The sequence below is a fragment of the Carassius gibelio genome, chromosome A8 (genome assembly GCF_023724105.1).
Source record: "Carassius gibelio isolate Cgi1373 ecotype wild population from Czech Republic chromosome A8, carGib1.2-hapl.c, whole genome shotgun sequence".
NCBI classification, from domain to species: Eukaryota; Metazoa; Chordata; class Actinopteri; order Cypriniformes; family Cyprinidae; genus Carassius; species Carassius gibelio.
The window spans coordinates 8,121,120-8,140,185 of NC_068378.1; positions in this window are offsets into that span (position 1 = coordinate 8,121,120).

Here is a 19,066-nt window from a genome sequence, read left to right on the forward strand (position 1 = left end):
TGTATTACTTTACTGAGAATATAGATATTCCTTAGAGTAAATAACATTCACAGTGCAATGTGCAAAAATATATAAATGGTACATTTGATGTTAAGATCACATAAAGAAAACAAAACATTTTTTGAACATTTGGATAGATATTGAATCCTATATAGATGGATTGACAACATTGAAACATGAACATTTGATATATTTACAGCTAAGGAATGTTAAATATGTATTAATCTTTATATATCACAGTTTGTATAGATACTACGTAATTAAATCCATTCACATGTTTTCTCTCTCTCTTTATTTTTTTTTTCTTCAGGGAGGAGAAACTACTTTTAAACATATTTCACAATGTATGTAATTTGTATGGACTGCTTCGGAGAAATGTCTTCGGAAACAGTTAGAAATCCATCAGTCAAACACTGAAGATACTGAGAGACTGAAATCACTAACCATGAAGTCTCCTGATCAACTCTGAATCAAGAAAATCGGGTTTTAGAGTTGTAATTTCTTTTTCTAGGTAAGTTTTTACAGTTAAAAAAATAATAATTGAAATCTAAATAAATCTATTAATTTACTAACAATATGGAAAAAAACATTATAGTTTAAATTACATTCGTAATGCAATGCTCAAAATATATATATATTTTAATAATATGTTTAATTAACTTTATCACTTTGCAAAAACACAACAAACATGAACTTGGTAGAGAGGGAAAAAATAATAAATAGGTAAAAGATTTCAAGACAAACTATAGGTTGACTTCAGAAAGTCTAGCCTGAAAGTTTGAAACAGTTGTAAAACCTTGAAGTTTGAAGATGTACAAAGATAGATGTTGATAGCATGTTGTAAGCATAATGTAGCACATTGATAACATGATTTAACAAGTTGCTAGTATGTTTTTAACATGAATAGCATGGTGCTAGCAAGTTTTAAGCATGACTAGCATGTAGTTCGCATTATGCTAGCATGTTTCTAACATGATTAGCATGTTGCTAGCATTTTTTAGCATTATAAACATGTTGTTACCATGTTGCTAGCAAGAATAGCATGTAGTTAGCCTGTTGCTAGCATGCTGAGTATCATCAGTTAATCGGTTCTCAGATTGTTGAACATGTCTGAAAGAAACGGTTCTTGGTTTAGAGCCCGTCAGTGTGTAGACCTGTTAATGTATACGTACAAATTTTATATTGTATCGTGTTCAGTCTAGATGGATCGTGTGTTTTGGGAGCCTGAAACTGCTATTTTTTAAAACCAGGTGCCAGAGTGGATGAATCTGAAATTGATAACCTTGTGTTTTTGTGTGTACAGTAAAGTTTGTATAAAAACATGAACAAGTGCTGCGTCTCAATGTGCCTACTTATACTACGCCCTTAAAGTATATACTCTTTTGGTGAAGAAAAGGTCACACTTTGAGTGTGTAGTAGAAGAGTAGGCAAGCTTTGGGACACAATATCACAACAATTGCATCTTTAACAAAGCGCTCTGTCGCATAATTTACACACACTGTCACTGTAAACTGGCCTGTCAATCATCTTGTCACAGTTAACATTCTCCATATTTAATTTCATTTAACCTTAATACCATATCAGAAAGAAGAGAAGTAGCATGTTGATCTGCCAGCCGTGGGTCTTCATGCAGAAAACTCTACTCATATTTTCTGCATAAGGATGCATTTAAAAGTTAACGTCAAACAGATGTTTATAAAATTTTACATTACATTAAGATTAAATATAACATAGATGACATTAAGTAATTTATTTCCATTTATTATTTTTTATTATTTTGAATAAATATTGTACCTAGATAAATCTTGGTTATTATTAACTTAAACGCTTTTATCTAATCCTCTATGCTTAACCCTCGGTTGTGCGCATTCACCATGTTTGTAGTTATTTTACGTTGTTTATTCATATTTGTTGTTCTGAACCGAATCCTTCATCGGAGTGCAATGAATTGTGGGTAATATTAGGTATTAGTGTGTGCACGGATCCACACTTAAAAAAAAGATTAAATGATTAACCATTAAATCAGCTGTGTTTTTTTTAATGACAAATATAACTTACCTATAGAGACACAAATTAAAAGTTTGATAATATAAAAAAGGCAGTTAAATTGAAAGTTTATATAGATTAAACAGCCACAGTATATAGTGAAAATGATGCTTTCTGATTTAGTGTGCTGTAACATACTTGAAAATACACTAAAATCTATGTATATTGGGCATAGTTCTAAAAATGTGGAAAAGTTACCATGGTTTGAATATGAACATTACTGTGCAGAATAAAACTTCAAAAATACAAAATAAATATTTTAGATATTGTACAAAGTAAAACATTTTTTAATGATGTTCATCCATAAGTTTTGATTTTGACATAGATTTCACAATGTATGTAATTTGTGCGGGCTGCTTCAGTTTCTTCAGAAAGGGTTAGAAATCCATAGCATGCCACTGTAAGTGAACTGGAAAGTGCAACTGTCAAAAAAACAAAAAAAGTGATGAATTCTCATGAGCAGGTTTAGATTACAGGTTTTTTAATCACAGGTATAATAATCAGAGATTTTACAGTAAAAATCTTCAAAATTATCTTTAGTACAGTTTAAACAATAATCAATGTATTACTTTACTGAGAATATAGATATTCCTTAGAGTAAATAACATTCACAGTGCAATGTGCAAAAATATATAAATGGTACATTTGATGTTAAGATCACATAAAGAAAACAAAACATTTTTTGAACATTTGGATAGATATTGAATCCTATATAGATGGATTGACAACATTGAAACATGAACATTTGATATATTTACAGCTAAGGAATGTTAAATATGTATTAATCTTTATATATCACAGTTTGTATAGATACTACGTAATTAAATCCATTCACATGTTTTCTCTCTCTCTTTATTTTTTTTTTCTTCAGGGAGGAGAAACTACTTTTAAACATATTTCACAATGTATGTAATTTGTATGGACTGCTTCGGAGAAATGTCTTCGGAAACAGTTAGAAATCCATCAGTCAAACACTGAAGATACTGAGAGACTGAAATCACTAACCATGAAGTCTCCTGATCAACTCTGAATCAAGAAAATCGGGTTTTAGAGTTGTAATTTCTTTTTCTAGGTAAGTTTTTACAGTTAAAAAAATAATAATTGAAATCTAAATAAATCTATTAATTTACTAACAATATGGAAAAAAACATTATAGTTTAAATTACATTCGTAATGCAATGCTCAAAATATATATATATTTTAATAATATGTTTAATTAACTTTATCACTTTGCAAAAACACAACAAACATGAACTTGGTAGAGAGGGAAAAAATAATAAATAGGTAAAAGATTTCAAGACAAACTATAGGTTGACTTCAGAAAGTCTAGCCTGAAAGTTTGAAACAGTTGTAAAACCTTGAAGTTTGAAGATGTACAAAGATAGATGTTGATAGCATGTTGTAAGCATAATGTAGCACATTGATAACATGATTTAACAAGTTGCTAGTATGTTTTTAACATGAATAGCATGGTGCTAGCAAGTTTTAAGCATGACTAGCATGTAGTTCGCATTATGCTAGCATGTTTCTAACATGATTAGCATGTTGCTAGCATTTTTTAGCATTATAAACATGTTGTTACCATGTTGCTAGCAAGAATAGCATGTAGTTAGCCTGTTGCTAGCATGCTGAGTATCATCAGTTAATCGGTTCTCAGATTGTTGAACATGTCTGAAAGAAACGGTTCTTGGTTTAGAGCCCGTCAGTGTGTAGACCTGTTAATGTATACGTACAAATTTTATATTGTATCGTGTTCAGTCTAGATGGATCGTGTGTTTTGGGAGCCTGAAACTGCTATTTTTTTAAAACCAGGTGCCAGAGTGGATGAATCTGAAATTGATAACCTTGTGTTTTTGTGTGTACAGTAAAGTTTGTATAAAAACATGAACAAGTGCTGCGTCTCAATGTGCCTACTTATACTACGCCCTTAAAGTATATACTCTTTTGGTGAAGAAAAGGTCACACTTTGAGTGTGTAGTAGAAGAGTAGGCAAGCTTTGGGACACAATATCACAACAATTGCATCTTTAACAAAGCGCTCTGTCGCATAATTTACACACACTGTCACTGTAAACTGGCCTGTCAATCATCTTGTCACAGTTAACATTCTCCATATTTAATTTCATTTAACCTTAATACCATATCAGAAAGAAGAGAAGTAGCATGTTGATCTGCCAGCCGTGGGTCTTCATGCAGAAAACTCTACTCATATTTTCTGCATAAGGATGCATTTAAAAGTTAACGTCAAACAGATGTTTATAAAATTTTACATTACATTAAGATTAAATATAACATAGATGACATTAAGTAATTTATTTCCATTTATTATTTTTTATTATTTTGAATAAATATTGTACCTAGATAAATCTTGGTTATTATTAACTTAAACGCTTTTATCTAATCCTCTATGCTTAACCCTCGGTTGTGCGCATTCACCATGTTTGTAGTTATTTTACGTTGTTTATTCATATTTGTTGTTCTGAACCGAATCCTTCATCGGAGTGCAATGAATTGTGGGTAATATTAGGTATTAGTGTGTGCACGGATCCACACTTAAAAAAAAGATTAAATGATTAACCATTAAATCAGCTGTGTTTTTTTTAATGACAAATATAACTTACCTATAGAGACACAAATTAAAAGTTTGATAATATAAAAAAGGCAGTTAAATTGAAAGTTTATATAGATTAAACAGTCACAGTATATAGTGAAAATGATGCTTTCTGATTTAGTGTGCTGTAACATACTTGAAAATACACTAAAATCTATGTATATTGGGCATAGTTCTAAAAATGTGGAAAAGTTACCATGGTTTGAATATGAACATTACTGTGCAGAATAAAACTTCAAAAATACAAAATAAATATTTTAGATATTGTACAAAGTAAAACATTTTTTAATGATGTTCATCCATAAGTTTTGATTTTGACATAGATTTCACAATGTATGTAATTTGTGCGGGCTGCTTCAGTTTCTTCAGAAAGGGTTAGAAATCCATAGCATGCCACTGTAAGTGAACTGGAAAGTGCAACTGTCAAAAAAACAAAAAAAGTGATGAATTCTCATGAGCAGGTTTAGATTACAGGTTTTTTAATCACAGGTATAATAATCAGAGATTTTACAGTAAAAATCTTCAAAATTATCTTTAGTACAGTTTAAACAATAATCAATGTATTACTTTACTGAGAATATAGATATTCCTTAGAGTAAATAACATTCACAGTGCAATGTGCAAAAATATATAAATGGTACATTTGATGTTAAGATCACATAAAGAAAACAAAACATTTTTTGAACATTTGGATAGATATTGAATCCTATATAGATGGATTGACAACATTGAAACATGAACATTTGATATATTTACAGCTAAGGAATGTTAAATATGTATTAATCTTTATATATCACAGTTTGTATAGATACTACATAATTAAATCCATTCACATGTTTTCTCTCTCTCTTTATTTTTTTTTTCTTCAGGGAGGAGAAACTACTTTTAAACATATTTCACAATGTATGTAATTTGTATGGACTGCTTCGGTGAAATGTCTTCGGAAACAGTTAGAAATCCATCAGTCAAACACTGAAGATACTGAGAGACTGAAATCACTAACCATGAAGTCTCCTGATCAACTCTGAATCAAGAAAATCGGGTTTTAGAGTTGTAATTTCTTTTTCTAGGTAAGTTTTTACAGTTAAAAAAATAATAATTGAAATCTAAATAAATCTATTAATTTACTAACAATATGGAAAAAAACATTATAGTTTAAATTACATTCGTAATGCAATGCTCAAAATATATATATATATATTTTAATAATATGTTTAATTAACTTTATCACTTTGCAAAAACACAACAAACATGAACTTGGTAGAGAGGGAAAAAATAATAAATAGGTAAAAGATTTCAAGACAAACTATAGGTTGACTTCAGAAAGTCTAGCCTGAAAGTTTGAAACAGTTGTAAAACCTTGAAGTTTGAAGATGTACAAAGATAGATGTTGATAGCATGTTGTAAGCACAATGTAGCACATTGATAACATGATTTAACAAGTTGCTAGTATGTTTTTAACATGAATAGCATGGTGCTAGCAAGTTTTAAGCATGACTAGCATGTAGTTCGCATTATGCTAGCATGTTTCTAACATGATTAGCATGTTGCTAGCATTTTTTAGCATTATAAACATGTTGTAACCATGTTGCTAGCAAGAATAGCATGTAGTTAGCCTGTTGCTAGCATGCTGAGTATCATCAGTTAATCGGTTCTCAGATTGTTGAACATGTCTGAAAGAAACGGTTCTTGGTTTAGAGCCCGTCAGTGTGTAGACCTGTTAATGTATACGTACAAATTTTATATTGTATCGTGTTCAGTCTAGATGGATCGTGTGTTTTGGGAGCCTGAAACTGCTATTTTTTAAAACCAGGTGCCAGAGTGGATGGATCTGAAATTGATAACCTTGTTTTTTTGTGTGTACAGTAAAGTTTGTATTAAAACATGAACAAGTGCTGCGTCTCAATTTGCCTACTTATACTACTCCCTTAAAGTATATACTCTTTTGGTGAAGAAAAGGTCACACTTTGAGTGTGTAGTAGAAGAGTAGGCAAGCTTTGGGACACAATATCACAACAATTGCATCTTTAACAAAACGCTCTGTCGCATAATTTACACACACTGTCACTGTAAACTGGCCTGTCAATCATCTTGTCACAGTTAACATTCTCCATATTTAATTTCATTTAACCTTAATACCAAATCAGAAAGAAGAGAAGTAGCATGTTGATCTGCCAGCCGTGGTTCTTCATGCAGAAAACTCTACTCATATTTTCTGCATAAGGATGCATTTAAAAGTTAACGTCAAACAGATGTTTATAAAAGTTTACATTACATTAAGATTAAATATAACATAGATGACATTAAGTAATTTATTTCCATTTATTTTTTTTTTTATTATTTTGAATAAATATTGTACCTAGATAAATCTTGGTTATTATTAACTTAAACGCTTTTATCTAATCCTCTCTGCTTAACCCTCGGTTGTGCGCATTCACCATGTTTGTAGTTATTTTACGTTGTTTATTCATATTTGTTGTTCTGAACCGAATCCTTCATCGGAGTGCAACGAATTGTGGGTAATATTAGGTATTAGTGTGTGCACGGATCCACACTTAAAAAAAAGATTAAATGATTAACCATTAAATCAGCTGTGTTTTTTTTTAATGACAAATATAACTTACCTATAGAGACACAAATTAAAAGTTTGATAATATAAAAAAGGCAGTTAAATTGAAAGTTTATATAGATTAAACAGCCACAGTATATAGTGAAAATGATGCTTTCTGATTTAGTGTGCTGTAACATACTTGAAAATACACTAAAATCTATGTATATTGGGCATAGTTCTAAAAATGTGGAAAATTTACCATGGTTTGAATATGAACATTACTGTGCAGAATAAAACTTCAAAAATACAAAATAAATATTTTAGATATTGTACAAAGTAAAACATTTTTTAATGATGTTTATCCATAAGTTTTGATTTTGACATAGATTTCACAATGTATGTAATTTGTGTGGGCTGCTTCAGTTTCTTCAGAAAGGGTTAGAAATCCATAGCATGCCACTGTAAGTTAACTGGAAAGTGCAACTGTCAAAAAAACTAAAATAGTGATGAATTCTCATGAGCAGGTTTACATTACAGGTTTTTTTTTTAATCACAGATATAATAATCAGGATTTTTTCAGTAAAAATCTTCAAAAAGATCCTTAATAGAGTTTAAACAATAATCAATGTATTACTTTACTGAGAATATATATATTCCTTAGAGTAAATAACATTCACAATGCAACGTCCAAAAATATATAAATAGTACATTTGATGTTAAGATCACATAAAGAAAACAAATTTCTCTTTAACAATTTGGATAAATATTGGATCCTATAATATAGATGGATTGACAACATTGAAACCTAAACATTTGATATATTTACAGCTAAGGAATGTTAAATATTTATTAATCTTTATATATCACAGTTTGTATAGATACTACGTAATGAAATCCATTCACATGTTTTCTCTCTCTCTTTATTTTTTTTTTCTTCAGGGAGGAGAAACTACTTTTAAACATATTTCACAATGTATGTAATTTGTATGGACTGCTTCGGTGAAATGTCTTCAGAAACAGTTAGTTGGATCCTATAATATAGATGGATTGACAACATTGAAACATAAACATTTGATATATTTACAGCTAAGGAATGTAAAATATGTATTAATCTTTATATATCACAGTTTGTATAAATACTACGTAATGAAATTCATTCACAGATTTTCTCTCTCTCTATAAACATATTTCACAATGTATGCAATTTGTATGGACTTCCTAAGTCAGAATCCGAATCAGAATCAGAATTAGAAAGAGCTTTATTGCCAAGTATGCTTATGCATACAAGGAATTTGTTTTAGTGACATAAGCTTCCAGTAGACAGAGACAACAACACACAGACAAAAAAAAAGACAAAAAAAGAGAGAGATTTACAAATTGGCAAATAAATAAATGTATAAACAATTGTGCTATAAACGATAATGGAATAGGATTGAGTGAGATGCAGGAATGTTCTAGGATGGAGGGTTAACAAATAAATATAAGGATATTGCACGTTTATAAGCATAAGTAGGGAACATTTAACTGTTCATGAGGTAGATTGTCTGGGGGAAGAAACTGTTCTTGTGCCTTGCTGTTCTGGTGTTTGCGGCTCTCAGGCGCCGGCCAGATGGCAAAAGTTCAAAGATGGGGTGACTTGGATGTGAGGGATCCAGAGTGATTTTCTGAGCCCTTTTCCTCACTCTGGATGTATACAGTTCTTGAAGGGTTCTTGAAGGGTCTCTAGGTTGTTAAGACTGCACCAGACAGCCAGCTGCTCAACCTCTTGTCTGTAAGCAGATTCATCACCGTCCTGGATGAGGCCGATGACTGTAGTGTCGTCTGCAAACTTTAGGAGCTTGACAGAGGGGTCTTTAGAGGTGCAGTCGTTGGTGTACAGGGAGAAAAGCAGAGGGGAGAGAACACATCCCTGAGGGGCACCAATGTTGGTGGATCAGCTGTTTGATGTGAATTTCCCCAGTCTCACTAACTGTTGCCTATCTGTCAGAAAGCTGGTGATCCACTGACAGATAGAGATAGGAACAGAGAGCTGGGTAAGTTTGGTCTGAAGGGCTGTTGGGATGATGGTGTTAAATGCCGAACTAAAGTCCACAAATAGGATCCTCACATAAGTCCCTGTTTTGTCCAGATGTTGCAGGATGAAGTGCAATCCCATGTTGATTGCATCATCCACGGACCTGTTTGCTCGGTAAGCAAACTGGAGGGGGTCCAGTAAGGGTCCAGTGATGTCCTTCAGATAACCCAGAACCCGTTTTTCAAACGACTTCATGACGACAGACGTTAGAGCCACAGGTCTGTAGTCGTTAAGTTCTGCTATCTTGGGTTTCTTTGGGATGGGGATGATGGAGTGTTTGAAGCAGGAAGGCACTTCACAAAACTCCAGGGATCTGTTGAAGATCTGTGAAAAGATGGGGACCAGCTGGTCAGCACAGATTTTCAGACAGGCTGGTGTAACACTATCTGGGCCTGGTGCTTTTCTTCTTTTGTTCTTCTTGAAGACTTGGCGCACATCATCTTCACAGATTTGAAGAGCAGTTGGTGTGGAGGGTGGGATTGCAGGATGTGTTAATGGTTGTTTAGGGAGATGGTCAGAATGGGTGTTGGGGGTTTCAAATCTACAATAAAACTCATTCAGGTCGTTAGCAAGTCGTTGATTAGCCTCAGTGCAAGGGGGTGGTGTCTTATAGTTCGTGATGGCTCTTAGACCTCTCCACACTGAAGTTGAGTCGTTGGAAGTAAACTGGTCTTCCAACTTTTTAGTGTAGGTTTTTTAGCCGCTCTGATCACTTTGTTCAGTGTGTTCCTGGCCTGATTGTACAAGACCCTGTCCCCATTTCTGTAGGCATCCTCTTTGGCCTGACGAAGATGTCTGAGTTTTACTGTAAACCATGGCTTATCATTGTTGAATGTTAAATAAGTCCTGGTAGGAATGCATATACAGTATTGTTCAAAATAATAGCAGTACAATGTGACTAACCAGAATAATCAAGGTTTTTAGTATATTTTTTATTGCTACGTGGCAAACAAGTTACCAGTAGGTTCAGTAGATTCTCAGAAAACAAACAAGACCCAGCATTCATGATATGCACGCTCTTAAGGCTGTGCAATTGGGCAATTAGTTGAAAGGGGTGTGTTCAAAAAAATAGCAGTGTCTACCTTTGACTGTACAAACTCAAAACTATTTTGTACAAACATTTTTTTTTTTCTGGGATTTAGCAATCCTGTGAATCACTAAACTAATATTTAGTTGTATGACCACAGTTTTTTAAAACTGCTTGATATCTGTGTGGCATGGAGTCAACCAACTTGTGGCACCTCTCAGCTGTTATTCCACTCCATGATTCTTTAACAACATTCCACAATTCATTCACATTTCTTGGTTTTGCTTCAGAAACAGCATTTTTGATATCACCCCACAAGTTCTCAATTGGATTAAGGTCTGGAGATTGGGCTGGCCACTCCATAACATTAATTTTGTTGGTTTGGAACCAAGACTTTGCCCGTTTACTAGTGTGTTTTGGGTCATTGTCTTGTTGAAACAACCATTTCAAGGGCATGTCCTCTTCAGCATAGGGCAACATGACCTCTTCAAGTATTTTAACATATGCAAACTGATCCATGATCCCTGGTATGCGATAAATAGGCCCAACACCATAGTAGGAGAAACATGCCCATATCATGATGCTTGCACCTCCATGCTTCACTGTCTTCACTGTGTACTGTGGCTTGAATTCAGAGTTTGGGGGTCGTCTCACAAACTGCCTGTGGCCCTTGGACCCAAAAAGAACAATTTTACTCTCATCAGTCCACAAAATGTTCCTCCATTTCTCTTTAGGCCAGTTGATGTGTTCTTTGGCAAATTGTAACCTCTTCTGCACATGCCTTTTTTTTAACAGAGGGACTTTGCGGGGGATTCTTGAAAATAGATTAGCTTCACACAGACGTCTTCTAACTGTCACAGTACTTACAGGTAACTCCAGACTGTCTTTGATCATCCTGGAGGTGATCATTGGCTGAGCCTTTGCCATTCTGGTTATTCTTCTATCCATTTTGATGGTTGTCTTCCGTTTTCTTCCACGTCTCTCTGGTTTTGCTCTCCATTTTAAGGCATTGGATATCATTTTAGCTGAACAGCCTATCATTTTTTGCACCTCTTTATAGGTTTTCCCCTCTCTAATCAACTTTTTAATCAAAGTACGCTGTTCTTCTGAACAATGTCTTGAACGACCCATTTTCCTCAGCTTTCAAATGCATGGTCAACAAGTGTTGGCTTCATCCTTAAATAGGGGCCACCTGATTCACACCTGTTTCTTCACAAAATTGATGACCTCAGTGATTGAATGCCACACTGCTATTTTTTTTAACACACCCCTTTCAACTAATTCAACTAATTGCCCAATTGCACAGCCTTAAGAGCGTGCATATCATGAATGCTGGGTCTCATTTGTTTTCTGAGAATCTACTGAACCTACTGGTAACTTGTTTGCCACGTAGCAATAAAAAAATATACGAAAAACCTTGATTATTCTGGTTAGTCACATTGTACTGCTATTATTTTGAACAATACTGTATCCTCACAGAAACTAATATAGGATGTTATGGTCTCTGTGAGTTCGTCTCAGATCGGTGGTAGCAGCTTCAAAAACACTCCAATCAGTCAGGTCAATAAGTGAAATGTCTTAGGAAACAGTTAGAAATCCATCAGTCAAAAACTAAAGATACTGAGAGACTGAAATCACTAACCATGAAGTCTCCTGAGCAGCTCTGGATCAAGAAAATCGGGTTTTAGAGTTGCTATTTTTTTTTCTAGGTACGTTTTAACAGTTAAAAAAATAATTTAAATCTAAATAAATCTATTAATTTACTAACAATATGGAAAAAAAACATTATAGTGTAAATAACATTCTTAATGCAATGCTCAAAATATTCTCTTTTTTAAAATAATATGTTTCATTAACTTTATCACTTTGCAAAAACACAACAAACATGACCCATAGTAGAGAGGGAAAAAAAATCATAATTAGGTAAAAGATTTCAAGACAAACTTTAGGTTGACTTCAGAAAGTCTAGCCTGAAAGTTTGAAACAGTTGTAAAACCTTGAAGTTTGAAGATGTAGAAAAATAGATGTTGATAGCATGTTGTAATGCTATCAATATGATAACATGATTAGCATGTTGCTAGCATTTTTTAGAATTATGAACATGTTGTTAGCATGTTGCTAGCAAGAATAGCATGTAGTTAGCCTGTTGCTAGCACGCTGAGTATCATCAGTTAATCGGTTCTCAGATTGTTGAACATGTCTGAAAGAAACGGTTCTTGGTTTAGAGCCCGTCAGCGTGTAGACCTGTTAATGTATACATAAAAATGTTGTATTGTATCGGTGTTCAGTCTAAATGGATGGCGTGTTTTGGGAGCCTGAAACTGCTATTTTTTAAAACCAGGTGCCAGAGTGGATGACTCAAACTGACCCAGCTCTCTGTTCCTAGCTCTATCTGTCAGTGGATCGCCAGCTTTCTGACAGATAGGCAACAGTTAGAGAGAAATTCACATCAAACAGCTGCTCCACCAACATTGGTGCCCCTCAGGGATGTGTTCTCTCCCCTCTGCTTTTCACCCTGTACACCAACGACTGCACCTCTAAAGACCCCTCTGTCAAGCTCCTAAAGTTTGCAGACGACACTACAGTCATCGGCCTCATCCAGGACGGTGATGAGTCTGCTTACAGACAAGAGGTTGAGCAGCTGGCTGTCTGGTGCAGTCTTAACAACCTGGAGCTGAACACGCTCAAAACAGTGGAGATGATCGTGGACTTTAGGAGAAACCCACCTGCACTTTCCCCACTCAGCATCATGAATAGCACTGTGACTGCAGTGGAGTCATTCAGATTCCTGGGAACCACCATCTCTCAGGACCTGAAGTGGGACAATCACATTGACTCCATTGTTAAAAAGGCCCAGCAAAGGTTGTATTTCCTTCGCCAGCCGAGGAAGTTTAACTTGCCACAGGAGCTGCTGAAACAGTTCTACTCAGCCGTCATTGAGTCTGTCCTCTGTACTTCAATAACTGTCTGGTTTGGTTCAGCAACAAAATCAGACATCAGAAGACTACAGAGAACTGTTCGGACTGCTGAAAGGATTATTGGTGCTCCCCTGCCCACCCTTCAAGAACTGTATACATCCAGAGTGAGGAAAATCACTCTGGATCCCTCACATCAAAGTCACCCCATCTCTGAACTTTTGCCATCTGGCCGGTTCCTCAGAGCCGCAAACACCAGAACATCAAGGCACAAGAATAGTTTCTTCCCCCAGGCAATCTACCTCATGAACAGTTAAATGTTCCCTACTTATGCTTATAAACGTGCAATATCCTTATATTTATTTGTTAACCCTCCATCCTTGAACATTCCTGCATCTCACTCAATCCTATTCCATTATCGTTTATAGCACAATTGTTTATACACTTATTATTTGCCAATTTGTAAATCTCTCTTTTTTATTTTTCATTTTTTTTGTCTGTGTGTTGTTGTCTCTGTGTACTGGAAGCTTATGTTACTAAAACAAATTCCTTGTATGCGTAAGCATACTTGGCAATAAAGCTCTTTCTGATTCTGATTCTGATTCTGAGTGTGTAGTAGAAGAGTAGGCAAGCTTTGGGACACAATATCACAACAATGGCATCTTTAACAAAACGCTCTGTCGCATAATTTACACACACTGTCACTGTAAACTGGCCTGTCAATCATCTTGTCACAGTTAGCATTCTCCATATTTAATTTCATTTAACCTTAATACCATATCAGAAAGAAGAGAAGTAGCATGTTGATCTGCCAGCCGTGGGTCTTCATTCAGAAAACGCTACTCATATTTTCTGCATAATGATGCATTTAAAAGTTAACAAACAAACAGATTTTTATAAAAAATGTACATTACATACAGATTAAGTATAACAAAGATAATATTTTTTTTTTCATTATTTGTTATTGTTTTTAATAAATATTGTACCTAGATAAATCTTGGTTATTATTAACTTAAACCCTTTTATCTAATCCTCTCTGCTTAACCCTTGGTTGTGCGCATTCACCATGTTTGTAGTTTTTTAATGTTTTTTATTTATATTTGTTGTTCTGAACTGAATCCTTTGTCGGAGTGCAATGGATTGTGGGTAATATTAGGTATTAGTGTGTGCACGGATCCACACTTAAAAAAATGATTAATTGATTAACCATTAAATCAGCTGTTTTTTTTAAAATGACAAATATAACTTACCTATAGAGACACAAATGAAAAGTTTGATAATATGAAAGGCAGTTAAATTGAAAGTTTATATAGATGAAACAGTCACAGTATATAGTGAAAAGATGCTTTCCAATTTAGTGTGCTGTAACTATTGAAAATACACTAAAATATATGTATATTGGGCATAGTTTTAAAAATGTGGAAAAGTTACCATGGTTTGAATATGAACATTACTGTGCGGAATAAAACTTCAAAAATACAAAATAAATGTTTTATGTATTGTACAAAGTAAAAAAAAATTTTTTTAATGATGTTTATCCATAAGTTTTGATTTTGACATAGATTTCACAATGTAATTTGTGTGGGCTGCTTCAGTTTCTTCAGAAAGGTGTAGAAATCCATAGCATGCCACTGTAAGTGAACTGGAAAGTGCAACTGTCAAAAAAACAAAAAAAGTGATGAATTCTCATGAGCAGGTTTAGATTAAAGGTTTTTTAATCACAGGTATAATAATCAGAGTTTTTACAGTAAAATCTTCAAAAAGATCCTTAATACAGTTTAAACAATAATCAATGTATTACTTTACTGAGAATATAGATATTCCTTAGAGTAAATAACCAGGCCATTCTCATCCCAAAGCATCATATAGTGACACTTGTGACATTTCATCCACAAAAAGAATGCCACAAAAAATTAGGCCTACTTCTAATGTATTCTGTCATCTTTTCCTCACCTTCAAGTAACTGCAAACCCGTAGATGAAGAAGGAGAAATGCCAGCTGAGACTTGGAACCCTTTGTGATCTAAAACAAATAAGACGACAACCAGAGGAGCACAGTAATATGCTCATGCTTATAATGGGGAGGGAGGGAGGGAGGGTTGCGGGCCGTTTGAGGATGCTTACTGAGCAGTGGTGACACGTATAAATGTCCCATGTCTAATAGGAGAGTGGTAGTGATTGGAGCCATTTGACAGCTGAACGCATTAGCTGGTCACAGCCTATGCCTCCATGGCCTGACTGAACTAATGCTACGCAGTATGGTTCCTTATGGGGGTTCTTGCTCCCGAAATAATTGAACATACAAGAGCTTTAAACATTAACCCCCCAAACATAATGAGAGGTATTACTGCCTGAAGAAGAACCCCCCAAAACAAACCTTTTTCCATTCCTGCAAAAGAGAAAAGACAGTGTTATTGAGATATTCTTAATATAACCTACTGGCTAGCAAGGGGGTTTTCTCCCTTCTGATGAGGCAGAGAATAGCAGGCCTCTCTATAATTAAAGTAGCGAGGAATAGCAGCAAGGGGTATTCTCTCCAGCCGGAGAACCGCAAGAACAAGCAGCATGTCCCTCGCTTGCTATGAGGGGTAGGCGAGTAGCGTGAAGACTCCCCAAAATTGTCCTTGTTCCATTCCTGCAAAAGAGAAAGATAAGGTTATTGAGATGCAGCCTATTGACTAGGAGAGAGGTTCCCCCCCCCCCCCCAAACAGGAGGGAGAGGATAGCAGTCCCCTCTTTAATTTAAAGAAAGGACTTATAGTCCAGTGCGACTTATATGTTTTTTTCCTCTTCATGACATATTTTTGAACTGATGCGACTTATACTCAGGTGCGACTTATAGTCCGAAAAATACGGTATAAGATATACAAAAACAAACTAACCAGAATCATGAGAAGCAATAAAAAGAATTCTTATAGTAAACTACTGGAGGACAATATAAGCAATATAAGAAACACCTGGAAAGTGCTGAATGAAATTATCAAGAAAAAAAGGCAAAATGGGACACACTAACTATTTTCTGACAAAAGATAATGTAGAAGTTAAGGATATGACCTTAGCTGCAAATTACTTTAATTTATTTTATTTTTATTTTTTTTTTGGAGTTGGTCCAGGCTTAGCTGAGGGGTTTGCAAAGACCTGCAGTATAAATGATGTGATAAGCAATAATGTAAATATTAATGAATCTATGCTATGTTCTTAGTAAACTGATGAAAAAGAAATTATAGAGATAGTTAAAACATTTAAGAGTGAAAAGTCAACTGACTGGAATGGTATTGACATGTTTATGGTAAAAAGTATTATTGGTTGTATTGTTAAACTCTTTGAGTTTTTTCCAGATAAAATGAAAATGGCAAAAGTGATACCAATATATAAGGCTGGTGAAAAACATACACTTTCAAACTACACACCTGTTTCACTGCTCTCACCAATTTTAAAATTTTTTAGAAAAAATATTCTCTAAAAGGCTCGATAACTACATTACTAAACACAATATACTGTGCAATCAGCAATATGGTTTCAGCACTAACAGGACAACCTCTTATGCACTTATTCAATTTGTGGAAGAAATAACAACAGTAATAGAACAAAAAAATATGCAGTAGGGATATTCTTGGATTTTAAGAAAGCATTTGATACAGTAGACCACAATTTATTGATTATGAAATTACACAAATATGGAATTAGGGAAACTGCACTTTCTTGGTTAAATAGCTACTTATATAATCGACAACAATATGTTGAACTGTAAAACCATATTTCAAAGTCAAAGAAAATTACTTGTGGGGTCCCCCAGGGGTCCTTTGTGTGCTTTCACACATAACCCATAAAGGTCCCTTAATGACACGTTACATCAGGGCGAGTCGAAAACGTTAGGTACATTATACTTTCACTGAAGCAAGCGAACGATCTCGGCGTCAGTGCGGAAAGTGAGAAACTAACTGATCTATGCTTCATTACATTTTGCACATATTTTTTTGTCGCGAACGTTGATCTTCCTTCAAAACAGCTGGTAAAAGAGTCGCGCGATACGTGCGTCATCACTTCGACACGGCTTTAGATCTGGCTTTTGTTCACACAGTGCTCGTCCCGGGACTGATCCCAGCAATGTTACTAGTGTTATATGGAGGGGTGGTTGGGATGAACTCAGATGCAGACAGGAAGTGCCAACACAGGATTTATTGTACAAAAAGGGGAAAACAAAACCCACGAGGGGGAAAACAACGACTAGGGTAAAGACTAAATAACTAAACAGGACTGGGCTGACAAAATAAACAAAGACTCAAAACACTAGAACACTAACTACAAATAAACACTCATGGATATACAAAGACTTTTCAAAGGGGTGACAAGGATACACTCTCTCACGAGGCTGACAAGTAGAAACACATATAAGGAGACAATGAACCGACAAAAGATAGAGCACACTAGGGGATCTAAATAGGGGAACTAATTAAGAAACAACAGGTGGCACAGATAAGGCAATCACGACAAGACTAGGATAACAAGGGGGGCGGGGCAAGGGAACGAGACAACACAAGCACATGGCCCAAAGACAAGGCCAAAACACGGGTCTGTCATGATCCTGCCTCAAGACTAGAGAAAAGTCAGGACATGAAGGCAGAACCGTGACAGAACCCCTCCCTTAAGGAGCGGCTTCCGTCTTAGAAGGACGGGACGAAGGATGACGACGGGGGGTCCGGGCAGGTCTGGGTGGTGAGGGGTGGGGAGTGGTCTCAGGACTACTGACAGGGGACATGACAAGAGAAGTCGCAGGACATGGGACAACATCTACTAGACACGGGGAGACAACAGCTGGACACGGGGAGACAGCTGGACACGGGGAGACATCAGCTGGACACTCGACGACATCAACTGGACACGGGTCAACATCAACAGGACATGGGGCAACATCAACAGGACACGGGACTATATCAACGGGACACTCGACAACATCAACGGGACACGGGACAACATCAGTGGAGACAGAAACTGGGTCAGGAACTGCGCTAACTGCGGCTGGCTCGGGATCTCTGGGGACAGGGTCTGGGGACAAGACAGGACTGGTGGGGACTTGAAGGATCTGGACAAGACGAGACAAATAATTAGACAGAGTCTTGGCAGCGATTACAACAGGCATCTCCTTACGAGATGAGACAGCCTGTAGCAATGCTTCGGCTGCAGAGTCGGCCGCGGCTCTCTCCTCTGCCCTAATGACTGCGGACTTGGAAACAGTTCTCCTAGTCGCCGGTTCGGGGTCAAGGGTCACCGCTGCTGGCTCGGGCACGCCAGCGCTCTCCGCTGCTGGCTCGGGCATGCCAGGGCTCACCGCTGCTGGCTCGGGCACGCCAGCGCTCACCGACTCAGGAATAGACAGAGTCGCAGGACCGGAAGACCCTTCTTCCTCCTCTTCCTCCTTGGCCGCGGTGCAGAGGTCACCGCTGGGTCTGAGACGAGTTGGGGGAGTTCAGTCTCTGGCAGGGCTGACTCCGTCGCTGAGGCCTCTGAAGAAGACTCCCATGAGAACCATCTCCCTCGCTTCTTGGGGAGACTGATGGGTGTGGGAGGAACAAAAAAAGGGGAAAACAAAACCCACGAGGGGGAAAACAACGACTAGGGTAAAGACTAAATAACTAAACAGGACTGGGCTGACAAGATAAACAAAGACTCAAAACACTAGAACACTAACTACAAATAAACACACACGGATATACAAAGACTTCTCAAAGGGGTGACAAGGATACACTCTCTCACGTGGCTGACAAGTAGAAACACATATAAGGAGACAATGAACCGACAAAAGATAGAGCACACTAGGGGATCTAAATAGGGGAACTAATTAAG